This window comes from Anguilla anguilla, chromosome 2 (assembly GCF_013347855.1).
Source record: "Anguilla anguilla isolate fAngAng1 chromosome 2, fAngAng1.pri, whole genome shotgun sequence".
Classification (NCBI taxonomy): Eukaryota; Metazoa; Chordata; class Actinopteri; order Anguilliformes; family Anguillidae; genus Anguilla; species Anguilla anguilla.
In genome coordinates this window covers 46,078,549-46,091,163 of record NC_049202.1, presented here as the reverse complement: position 1 = coordinate 46,091,163, position 12,615 = coordinate 46,078,549, and the positions used below count along the sequence as shown (strand labels likewise).

Sequence of the window (12,615 nt, the reverse complement as noted above, 5' to 3'; positions counted from 1 at the left end):
TGGACTGGATCTTGATCTCGACCATCAAAGCCTTGAGTCTTAGTCTCAGCATATGGTCGAAGGGCAAGACAATGGTCTCTCGCAAGTCCATGTTCTCTCAGCATACTCAAATCAATAATCACCTAGACTGTGCCATCACATTGCCGCTGTGGTGAATTAGCTGATTCCAAATTTCTTTTGTGGCATATATTGGAGCCGTCTACCCCATAGCTGCTAGTAACAAGGTGATTAAAGAAGAAATTACAACTGTTCACCTAATGGCCCCCTAGACCATGAGTAATTTAATTAATGTCTGTCAACTAACCAAAGATTTAGCTGAATGCAATCACCTATGAATATCTGAATGATAGCAAGATTGTCATCACTGGCCAGCTTGCTAGATAGCAAGATTGCCATCGCTAGCCAGCTTGCTAGATAACAAGCTTGCCAACACTAACTTCAAAGCAAGCTAATGATGGAAGCAATATTCAAATTGTCTTTATTATACCAATGAATTGTAGCTATTTCTGTTCTTAGTATTCTTACTCTTGGTGTATGTTAGCAGTCTAGATATTACATATCCTTTGCAAAGTCTTAAAACTGCCTTGCTAGATCGACTCATAATTCTTTGATGTAAGCTAATTTGGAAAATTTCAAGGCATATCTGACTAGCTGATCTGCTACAATACTATAAACATCACAGAGGGCTTTAAAGAGGGTTGTGCAAACAAGAAATGGAGGACAACTTGCAAAATGTGTCGCTCAGTGAATTTCGAGGGACAACATTCTATTCCATAAGGTATGCAGATAAACTTGCGACATTAATTGAGCAGGCTATTTCCCAGTCACTGGCTTGTTAACCAACTCGGGTTATCTGTTAGCATAAGTACAACAGAAATGTGATTAATCAGTGGTTGGTAAACATTCACTAACATTCAAATTGACTGCTCTGGATGGCGTCACTGTAACTCGTTCGTTATAACCCTGTTTCATTTGCTCAGCTTTCCTATTGTCTGCTTACTGTAGTTATCACCAGACTTATTTAACCAAGCCGTGGGCCTCATTTATGTAATGGTCTTACAATCCAATTGCTTTTTGCTAATCTTAAAAACAGTGGCTTAAAACCTGACTAAGTATTTATTTATAAGAATCCACTTTAATGTGGATATGATTGTATCTCCACATAAAGTTTATTTAAGAAAATTACCTTCTCGTTATGTGGAGGTACTGCATAATTGAGAACTGCATGTGAATCCCTGAAATGGTCTGCATGCTTTAAGAATAACATTCAATTGATAATCTGTTTTAGGCATGAAGCGTGCGAGAAATGTTGAAATGCAATGACAAATGCCTATTATTGGCCACATTCACAAGGGTAAAACATGTTCACATGAGTTCAAATTTAATTTATCTGAGCTTTAAACATCCCTGGCAAGTACAGTGAGTCACAGATATACCACTCTATGCCACTTTTTTGATCACAGTTATTAATCAAGCATCAGCAAAACTTAAATATAAATATAAAAGGCCCAATTTCATAATTACATTAGCCTATGCCAGGTCAATGTTCATTTTCCACCATTAAAAACGGAGTTGACCTATTGCTTGTGTTCCACAAAATAAAAGGACAATGTGAGGTTTCCTTTCCGGGTCTGGGGCTTCTCACACACACACACACACACACACACTCCAACACATGCACATACACTCTCACACGCACACACACACACAAATGCACACACACGCACATACACTCTCTCTCTCACACACACACACAAATGCACACACACACACACACACACACACACACACACAGGCAGAGTAGATCACTGTAAGCTTTACTGAGAATGCTTTTGCCAAGAGCAGAGCCTATATTTAACAAACTCTCTTGGTAGTGATTCTGCAGCTGCACACTGGTGTGACGATGCGAACAGATTTACAAACTATTCAATTGCCTTATGTGAAAATGAAAAAAAAAATGTATTAAAATGAAAAGGCTATTACAAGAACTGTCACAACTGCAAGGCTTGTTTTCCCATTTGGGACTATTTTTTTTACACTGAGAACAAGAAATTTTTTTCTGCGTATCTGGATCATATACTGTATGAGCATTTGCAACCTAATGCCCAGCTCATGGAGAAGTCAAAGTTCAGCTCCATTAACTTTTGTCACTGAAAAATAGCTATAAGAGTAAAGAGGACTTCAGAGTGTTGATTTATGTGTCACTTGCCTGGAATGTTGTGCAATTAGAGGTTTCATTAAAGTCCACTTTATAAGGCATTGGTTCCTGAAGGTTTTACATAGGTGAAAGTTTGGACAATGTGAAATAACTACTCGAAATACGCACTCAAAGGGAAACATAAATTTGATGAAACTCACCCCAGATCTTGGCTACATTTATAAATTCATCATTCTTGCACGACAATGATAAATTAAGTTGTGTGTGAGGCTCATAACAATCATATTAGGCTACTTTTTCTGAACAAATAACTTTTAACAAAACCTGTATTCATTGCTGTTTTGTGCATAAATTATTTTAGTGCTTCAGAATAAATTCACAATTGCAACATTTTAATGGAACTGTAGATAGAAAGAACACAATGAACCATGGAAGAAGATGGAGAACTGGTGGAGGGGGCGAGTCAGAGAAATGAAAAAAATACAATGCAAAAACAAACAAAAAAGACAAAAAATTCAAGATACACAGAAAATGAAAGATAGTTATACTATATGCATGTTCTGAAGCAATTGTAGTATCTGGGCATTATTTTTGTAACCATCGTCAGTAGTGTAGCTCTGACTAATAACAAACATCTCCTTATAAGGAAAGCTTATGCCGGGAGATATTTATTTGAATCTAGGAAAATTATAAATGGCAATACAAAATTGTGGTCCCTCCTCCATTCCGGCAGAGGTTTTGGGAGACAGCCAGCCTTCAAAAATAACCTGAAAGCTGGGTAAGACCAGAATGTTTTTTCAGTAGAAAACCTTTTTTTTTTTCTGCCAGCGCTGATTGTCTAGAAATTTGATTAGTCAACCCTGGACTTCCCGATGAATGTGCTGAGGACTACAATTACTCCGTGTCAATGGCAGAGTGGATACTCGTACAATTTGAATTTCACATGCCGTGGGCCACAGCTAATGCCGTCATATTATTAACGGGAATCAGTTTAAGCTTGTGCGCGTTCGAAAGCAGCGGCGGGAGCTAGCGGAGCCCGGTGAAATGAAAAGCTGCGATGAGGTACGGAGAACGGAACATCCAGGATAAGGACTGCGGCCTGGAGGTGGCGCTGTTTTAAAAAAGGGAGAACGGTCACGCGCCTGAGGTGAGGGCGGGACTGTCGGCGCGATGGCTGTCGGACCTCACCACGCTCGGGTCCCAGGATGAGCCGTGCCCGACGGGGCTGCACGCGGCTGTAGCTGGATGTAGGTTAGGCCTGCCGCGCACATTAGACAGCACATACAGACGCACGTCCTTTGCATTACCGTCACCACTTTAGAGAGCGGGAGGCTCGCATTAAAAGCACTTAACTTCCCCTGCTTCCACGTTTGGCCTGGATTGTTGAAACACTCAGGCAGAAGGTATCAGTAAGGGATTACAGTCCCGTCTCTGAGTGGAACCACCACAGGCCACTCTGGCAATGATTTCAGCTGAGCTCTCGACTAAACAGCGCAGGTCTTTATACGAGAGACATAGTAAAATAAGAAATACGATACTCCCACTCACTCGCTCCAGAAGGACCTACATTATTAACCCAAGGGCAGCTCTGCTGCTATGGTGGACATATGTAGCAGTTGTCTAAAGTAGAATGCTCATTTTTACCAAAAAAAAAAAAAAAAAAAAAACCATTCTCAAGTAGTACATGTTCCAGGAGAACAGTTTTACTGAAAGAAACATTGAAAGTGATGTGATATTTTTTTAAACTGGCAAAATATTAAAACCATTATATACCATTAAAGTCATTAAATAAAACCATAATAATGCAAAACTTCAAATGACATGAGGACCTTTATGGGCACACAAAGAAAAGGTTTTTTTAGCCACTTTTAAAATGCATAGAATACAGCTGGAACATTTGAGGGAAATCCGCTGCATGCACCTAACCATATTGATGTATCATACAGATAATTCACTCTAATTGCATGGGACCTGTGAGACCTTAACCTTTCCAGACTCAATCCAAACCTAATAACCAAGGCCATCTTGTAACAGCTGTCTGATTTAAACCAGACCTACAGCAAATCCCAACCTACCTCATCCCACCACTGGCTTTTGATGATATATAGAGAATTATGTATATCATATTTCTTCGTTTATGATTTTTGTCTTAATGTACCAGACCTAGAACACACACACATACACACATGTATACACACACACACACACATGTAATAACACACATATACACACATACACACAGACACAGACACACACACACACATGCACCCACACCCACATAATAAAACACATGCACACAGATATAAAATATGTATCCTTAAAATGTGTTGCCAGAGTAATCCCAGCCATACCAATGGGGAAAGGATACAAAGGAAATAGTGGAGCACACAAAGGGTCAGAGGAAACCAGCGTAAAAAACACATTGTGAATTCAGCCCCATTCTCCGCTCTCCAGAGTTCAAAACCATGGCGTTTGTTATTTCCCTGTACTGAAGTGGGAAGGCATGTCAGCAGGAAGCGTGATATTTCAGTAGGCAATAGCCCTTATAATTTGATGTCTTTCTTTTTCATGCATGCAAATGAAAAAAAAAATTATTTAATTCATATCAACTGACTATTCATAATGGTAGAACATAAATCATATGATGAATATCTTTTATATTCTCTTGCTACCAATCCGGTGCTGTAAACAAGCATGCAATATACAAAGTCCCATTTTCAGACCTACAGCTATGTTTTCCTTATGTAGTGATCCATCATTATTCATAACACAGCTGTGAGATCATATACTAGCTCTGCACGGATAGTGGCTTTGGATTTTTATTACCAGTTCACAGCTAATGAAATTTCCCTGTTTGTTTGCATCTGTGGAGTATGCCTGGGCTTTGAAAAAGAAAGAAAAAAAAAAGGACTAGAATTCTCAAAGATACCCCAGTGGCTTAACAGTCCCCCGAGTATTTGATTGGAACCCGTTGTTCAGTTATCAGCGATTTCAAATTGGTTTCAAGGTTTACAAATAGTTTCTTTATCCTTTCCAGAAATAATCCTGCCACTCGACACAACCAAGGGGCACCGTTGTGAAAAGGAGGGGCAAGTGTTGAGCCGCTACCCACATCTCCGCACAGATTCGACCGCCATGCAGGAGAGAGTGTCAGATGTTGATCTGAGGGCTGAATCACAAGTTATGGAAATGCAGACGAAACATGAACATAAGAGCTCACAGGTAATCTGGTTCTCTGCGTTCCACCTAATATTCTCTCTTCATAATAGTTTCTCTTTTTTTCCAGTGTTGACAGACAAACTGTACTAAAGTGGTAATGAGAGGATTCTTTGAACATCTCCCTGCCAGCTCCATGTTGTGGGTGGACCTGGAGAGGTTTTTTTTCTCACCTTCTCCAATAAACAGTGATAATTCCCTGCAGTGCTCTTGTCTGAGATGATATAAGTTATGCAGACTGATGAAGTGGCTTAGATTACCCCCGAATCTGTATCACGGACACCCTGCAAATTGAATTCTCAAATACATTTGACTTTGTGGATGCAGACGAAATTCATCAAGAGGGATGCTCGCAGATACGCCGATTGACTCAGGAAATTCCAATTAAAACATAATCACCTTTACAGTACTGAAGATAATGCTGTAATCACAATGAATCTGGATAATGTTGTTTGATGCAGGCCCTTTCCCTTACGGAAACAATACCAACAAGTATTTCCAATTAATATTCACTGAAAGCATAGTCTAGCTGTGTGTTTTTGCCAAGCAGAAATACAGATTACAGCGTGCATATTTTTTAAAATTGCATAAATTAGACATGGGATTTAAGGGAAATCCCAATCACAAGCACCATTCTAATGCCACAGGCCCAGTAAAATTTATAATATTAATACATCAATTGTGAAAATAGTGGAACAAATGCTTGTTTCACCACGATTCAGGAAATGATAATTTTCTAAATGTGAAACCTGACGTTGATTAAGCTGAAGAAACGAACGATTCTTGGATAACTATGCTTGGACAACTCATGGTTGCTAAAAATGATATGTATTCACATTTTATGTCTTTACTTAATTTATGGATTATAACCTGATCATAACAAACACAGAAAGTGTTTGAGACTATGAGTAATAAGCACATAGAACCCTGTGAATTTTGAAAAAAAAAAACAGTCCTCTTCCTGTTTTCCATTTTCCATTTTTAGATTCACAACAATAGCCATTTGTTAACTTGTTCTCTGGCCAGACGCAAGCCTCAATATTGATAATTTGGTTATTTGGGAGGTACTAATGTGGTGTGCAGTCTCTAAGACTATTTCCTTTACTTCTTTCACTTTTTTAAACAAGCTATGTTAAGGTATTATTCAATGAATTTCTATGACATTCAGAAAATGTTCCAAGAATGCAGTTATTCTCCTAAGTGATGAATCACGTTGATAACTTACCCTCCTGCAGAATACACAAAGGCTTCAACTTGAAAATGTAATTTCAAATTAACAATGTGAGAGTGTTAATGGAGTCATGGAAAGAGACTTACTTCTTATCTCGAAGGGCGTATCTGACCAGACAGACTTTGGTTTCAGAACAGCAGAAATCTTGGTCAGTCGCATTCGCAGAGCGGAAAAGGCGTCTGTCACAAAATGGAGGGAGAAAGCCAACCATCATTATCGAAACAAAGTATTAATCAATAGATCAAGCTGTTGCAGAGATAGATCAGATCTCTAAAAGCCATGAATCAGAGTAATTAAACAAGGAACGGGAAAAAGTACGCTGGCAGATGGGGGAAGCCGGAGCGAACGTAAAAGATTTGGGGAAAGAAAGAGGAGCCGACGACAGGTGAGGAAGCCGAATCAATCACGTCCCGGGTGGGTGGCAGTGAGGACATTGGGCCTGTCAGACAATCTCGCCACATGCGCTTGATCTAAACAAAAGACACAGATTGCGGAATGGAAACACGGATGGGAAATTAGAGGGCCAGGGGAATGGAAACAATGGAAATGTTAGTGAGATGGATGTGCGAGGAAATAAGGTGTTCACTTTTCTGATGAAGTCATTTCATGCGGTGCATTCCTGTAGGCTCGCGGCGGGATGGAGAGGAAGACAGACCCCGATAAGAGGGGTGTAAATAAAGCAATCTCCAATGATGTGCTGCTAAGCTGTACAGTGAAAGGCCAAAAAATAGGCCGATAGGTAGTCTGCTCATCTGAGGCGCCACGAACCATGGGGAAGAGGACAGATGGCAGGAAATACCCTGGTAAATCTAGCAGAAAGGAACTGACAGCGGTATCAAGTGAGAGGTAATGCAATAAGTGAGACTTTAACCTGTTGCAAAGCGCTGACTGCCTTAGGATTTATTTGCATATTCTGATAGAGTTGTGATGCAGAACCATCTGCCATTTGCATTTTTATTGCTGCTGCCCATAGAAACGTACAGTGCTCTCACAAACTCGCAGGAGACGATAGGCGTCGCCGTTCATAGTTAGACGCCAGCCCTTCACAACAAAGTGGAAATAACATATTACAGAACATCATTTGGAGAGATGCACTTCTTGTAGAAAATAAATACTTGACACAAAGAGTGAAAACCTCAGGTGTGAAAAGGACTGATCTTGTGAGGCCTTGCCCAGTTACGAGCCCGGGAGTGTGGCAGTGCTCCTGCCGCCCTGCACTCCTCAGGTTCGACAGAACCCCCCAGGGTTTCGGAGGACCCGCGGTGCTCAGACTCAGACCACACTTCTGGCTGTCCTCCCCCAGGAAGAGAGTGACTCATTCACTTCCGCCTTCCTCTCTGATCCTACTGCACAATCCATCCTGGTAATGCACCCTCCATTGTATGCATGCTAGGCACTAACTCACAGACAGAAACTCATGTTGTAAAGAGACCCATCGTATCCTTGTTGTTTTTTATTACAACATCCATTACACGTAATAAAGTAGAGCGAATTCCTGATTTAAATAATTGATTACCAATAGGCATTAGAGATATATTTAGGAGACAACCACCAGCCACCAATGCATCACTGCTCCCTACTTCAATTAACAGTCACTCACAGATCAGCAGATGCCTCCCCACCAACGTCAGGGTTCAGATTAGAAAACCCATTATGCAGTTCATATAAATTACTGGATCATACTTTAAAGCAATAATTAAGGGTGAAAACTGCTAGGAGTGCAATTTGATTCTAGGTCTTGAATTTGGTCATCTGAGCTCCTGACATGAGCAATTGTTTTATGTCCGGAATTAACTATGCCAAGTCATTACATTACAGTAATGTATTGCTTCTTACTTCTGGAACATCAGAACCCTACAGAATCGGTAGGTACTGTATAACACAATCTTATTTTTAATCACCACCTTTTGCACCATTGTAAATGTTCCTGCAAGTAAAGGAACACGTAGAAACTAAATTCTAGTTAATTTTATAATATAAAGTAACTTTTTATTAAAAGTTATTTATTTTTATTTTTTTGGGAATACCTTAATAAAAAAAAATAATTTCTGTCCACCTGATTCATGTGCAATAATGGCAGAGGATGCCTTTTTATATTTTGCCAGGGTTCACTTGTTCTCAATGAAATTGCATAACTGAATTGCAACCAGTGGTACTCAGCCAAATTCAGATAAAAGGTCTTTGTTACGTAAATTGGTGGCATAGATGTCACTGTGTCTGGAACAATGAGGTGCGGACGAAAACAGAAGCACTTTATTTTATCCGTAAGGACAAAACAGTGTCCTGCTTTGACACAAACTGCCGTTGCTACTTGATGCACCATTCCCATAGGCCAAAATCTTCAGGCATGGTGCTCTCATAAGGAAACAGTTATCATTCAAAAAAGATGTAAAATATCTGCCTGGCTCCAGTCACTTGACTATTATACATTTCTATCTTGACACACACTAAGCTTGACATCCATTTCATAATTTGACATGAGCCATTAAGAGCTGGTATTTTCTCAATATGTTCTATAATATTTTTTCTATATTTTTGGTCTGAAAAAGTGACAGGACTGCGCCAGCAGAAAGCAGAGTTAGGCCATGTCCATAAGCAAACATGTCAGGATGAGCCTTCTTCAAGGGTGTGACCTACTGTTACTTTTTCCCCAATTGGTGTCCCATAGTTTTTACTGACATCACTAGCAGACATATCGGGAACAAAATCTTGCAGAGGGTAGTTTTAATAAATTCTATAAACAGAACCCTGGAACCTAGATTTGTCTTTGACAATTATAATATAACCTATTCAAAATGTTATATATTCCTTGTAGAATATCCCCGGCTGTAGTTGGCAACCACACTGAAAAGCTGTTAATTAATAAGACGAATGGTTGGGATAACTAAAAATTTGGTTTCCTATTCTTTTCCAAGTTGTGCAACCCTAAGAACCCCAGATAACAGCATCATTGTAAAAAACAAAACTTCTTGATCATTCAAATTCACACATACTTGAAACTTGTTCTGAATATATGTATATATTCTTCCATATTATTATTACTTTTTTATTACAATTTTTAATGACTCATTTTTGTTTCAGAAAACGCATGTATTACTGAGGGGTGACTTCATGACTTCATGTCAGAACGTATAATTACCATGGATGGAAATGGAGATTTATCACTTTTGTTACTGGTTCCTTGTTTTTCACAGCTTACTACTGTATTAAAATGAAATGTAAAGAACAACATATAACATATCAAATGGCAAACTTTTCTTTTATCCTTTAACACAAATCCCTTAAAACACAGAGCTGGAGATGCAGGCAAGATATCAGGCTCCTCTAATCACATCTGGTGCAATTATCCTAATTAGGACATGTCTCAACAGTGTGGATCTTCTCTGACCAATTGACGTCGCAGTTGTTGCATCTTAAATTTCTCCTTAGCAGATGTTTCTATATCAGACACATTTGGTCATTGCAAAGGATGCAGGCTCATACAGTTAGGACTTAGTACGAACAGTTAACTGCTTCGGTGTTATCAAAGGAACTGAAGAAGGCCTCTGGAGGGGGGAGACTGGAGGCCATGTTTGAAATGTTCAGTCTCACCACTGAGCATCTGGAAGCAGGAACAGCATGACATTCTCCGAGGTAGACATGATTCTGGGGGTGTTGGGTACCCTGTGATGCCAGATGGAAGAGAATACAGCAGGGGGGATTCATGCACGGCAGAAATATGAATGCATAATTACACCAACTATTCTGCATTCATGTTTTCAGTGATAGCCTGTGTTGACTATTCAAGACTACTAAACAAACTATAATTTTTTTTATTTTTTAAATGGGACATGAAAACAATAATTTGTAGACTGAAATAAATATCAAGGAAAGAGCAGTGCATTCAGAGTCCTGGGCAGTGTTGGCATGGTACATTGCTCGCCAAAACAAGAAATACACGGCAGCACATTGCTATCTTGGGTTGAGTGAACAGCAGTTTGCGTGAGGCCAACGCAGAGCGATGTGGTACAAAGTGAAGATTATCTGCCAGTAGATGGCACTTTCCGCTTTCCCCTGAGGTGCACCGATCCGACATCCCCTGCCCAATTTCACACACGGGGCAGAGGGGGCACAGTGATGGGGTATTGAATATGAATGATGTCAACAACATTGCAATATTCTTTGCATCAATGCCACATCCAGTATGTAGGCACACAATTGATGTGGGCAGCACAGCCGAGGCTCTTAAAAAATCAATTGCAAACAGGCCTTGGTCTGGAAAGTAGCAATGATGCTGCAAGTACTTTTTTTCTGAAACTCCACTAAAACCTTTGAAATAAAAAAGGAAAGCTCGCTGGTCAGCCATGAGGATACTTTGTTTGTCGACCTCAGTGAATATCAGGAGATTTAATTCAAAAGCACAATCTCTAGCCGGGAAAACCAGCTACCTGTGCGACACTGGAACCTAACGTGTCCTTCTGGCATTGTACAAAACACAAGACTACAGTAATTAAGTTAATTAATAATTAAGTAATATTTAAATAGCACAGTATCGCTTAATAAAAATATAGCAGAGGTCATTATGCTGATGGCATAGCAGTAGTTCTGTTGTTTTCCATGTGATGCAAAAACAGATGGTGTGAGATTCTGCTTTTGAGGAGAATGACCTCAGGTTTAAACTCTCACTTTTAAACATGCAACCTGCATCCACATTCCTGATCAATCACCACGAAACACCTCAACGGTACACACTGCGGGTCATATGGGGACAGGGCTGCAGTTATTATTGCCTGGCAAACACTCTCTTACATTATACACTACGTAGGCTTGCATTGTGATTGGACAGCAGACCAACGACTCAGCGCTCCACAATCCCCTCACGCAGTAGACACACGAGCATATGGTTTTATTCCACATGGTAGCATCACAACAGCACCGAGGTCCCACATGACAGCTTGTCCTGCTAATTTACATGCCAGAAAATGAAAAGACCAATTAATCTCAAAATGCCACAACAGATTTAAGGTTACCAAGAATTAGGCTCCTATTTTCAGAGATGCATTGAAATCTGTGCCGGGTGAAGTGTGATTTCTGTAAAAAACGCTGTACGGTAAAACCTGGAGAAGGAAAGACTGAAGATAATCCTTCATAAGAGGTGGAGACAATGATAGTTATAAATAGTAATAACAGTGTAAAATAATGTGTTTTTGCAAACACAGTACAAATGTCATGAAGTGCACTGCTTTGATTCAAATGAGATCCCTGTAGTGAGCTGAAAACATGGACATAGTGGGCTCAGTTATATTTCACGTGTAAATGTAGAACCATTTTTGACCTGTAATACAGTCTTGAAAATAGCTCAACAGGACGCCATAACCCAGTGTGGCTACTGATATTTCAAATTACAGCAACATGTATGAGATAAGATGAGATGAGACATATAGAAAACATGAAGCTTTGCTTTCCATGAAAAGCTCTTTACATGGCTATGTGCCACAATTTCCATCCATCCATCCAACCATTATCTATACCCGCTTATCCTGAGCAGGGTTGCAGGGGTTGCTGGAGCCTATCCCAGCGTGCATTGGGCAAAAGGCAGGAATACACCCTGGACTACAGGAATACACACCAATCTATCACAAGGCACACACACCATTCACTCACACACTCATACCTATGAGTCTCCAATTAGCCTACCTGCATGTCTTTGGACTGTGGGAGGAAACCGGAGTACCCGGAGGAAACCCACGTGGACACGGGGAGAACACGCAAACTCCACACAGAAAGGCCCCAAGCCGAGATTCGAACCTATGACCTTCTTGCTTTGAGGCGACAGTGCTGCCCACTGCAACGCCGTGTCACCTCGTGCCACAATTTCTCACCATTAAGTTGAGCCCAGGATGCCTTAATAATGGAATGGCAGCAAGCCTTAAAAAGTTATGTAACCCTGCTTGAACTAGGTAAATTACTTTCCTCAGGAAGGACCCGTTCACTCCTGATTGCAGTGATGGCTCTTTGTGTCCGGTCACTA

General features: G+C 40.2%; 1 protein-coding gene across 5 annotated transcripts in view; it reads right to left on the bottom strand.

Moving 5' to 3' along the window:
• LOC118217269 (protein ELFN1-like) overlaps nt 1-12,615 on the bottom strand; it is a 146,808-nt gene that overhangs the window by 39,392 nt on the left and 94,801 nt on the right. For all 5 annotated transcript variants that reach the window (XM_035399136.1, XM_035399145.1, XM_035399154.1 and 2 more), the window contains one exon: nt 6,692-6,784. The gene's annotated coding sequence lies outside the window, so the exon portion shown is untranslated. The remainder of the gene's footprint in view (nt 1-6,691; nt 6,785-12,615) is intronic.